The sequence below is a fragment of the Sinocyclocheilus grahami genome, unplaced genomic scaffold (assembly GCF_001515645.1).
Source record: "Sinocyclocheilus grahami isolate Dianchi unplaced genomic scaffold, SAMN03320097.WGS_v1.1 scaffold240.1, whole genome shotgun sequence".
NCBI lineage: Eukaryota > Metazoa > Chordata > Actinopteri > Cypriniformes > Cyprinidae > Sinocyclocheilus > Sinocyclocheilus grahami.
In genome coordinates, this window is record NW_015505419.1 from 853132 (window position 1) to 853885 (window position 754).

Here is a 754-nt window from a genome sequence, read left to right on the forward strand (position 1 = left end):
GCACCTTGGACCTCACCAAAGGATATTGGCAGGTGCCCCTCTCCCAGAGCTCCCAGGAGAAGACCTCGTTTAGCGCTCCCAACGGCCACTGTCATTACCGAGTGCTACCCTTCGGCCTACACGGGGCACCAGCCACGTTCCAGCGGTTGATGAACATCTTGCTCCGGCCCCAGCAAGCCTACACCGCGGCTTACCTGGATGATGTCATCATACACTCGGAGTGCTGGGAGACTCACCTAGAGCGTCTACGGAGGGTGTTGTCAGAGCCCCGGCAGGCTGACCTTACTGCCAACCCCAAGAAGTGCCACCTCGGCCTCACCGAAGCAAAGTACCTGGGTTACAAAATTGGAAGAGGGCTCATCATGCCCCAGGAAAGGAAGGTCGAGGCGGTAAAGAAGTTCCCACGTCCTGTCAACAAGACGCAGGTACGGGCATTTTTGGGGTTGGTGGGCTACTACCGATGCTTCATCCCTAACTTCTCCTCCATAGCCTGCCCCCTGTCAGACCCTACCAGGAAAGGGCAGCTGGAGAAGGTAGTCTGGACTCCCGAGACCGAAGCCGCCTTCCAGGCCCTCAAGACGGCCCTGACGTCCTCTCTGGTCCTGCATGCCCCAGACTTCGGCTGCCCCTTCACCCTGTATACTGACGCCTCGGCACCGGCTTAGGAGCAGTCCTCTCCCAGCTCCGGGATGGAGAGGAACACCCCGTGGTCTATAACAGCAGGAAACTCTCCCCCGCGGAAACCAGGTACGCG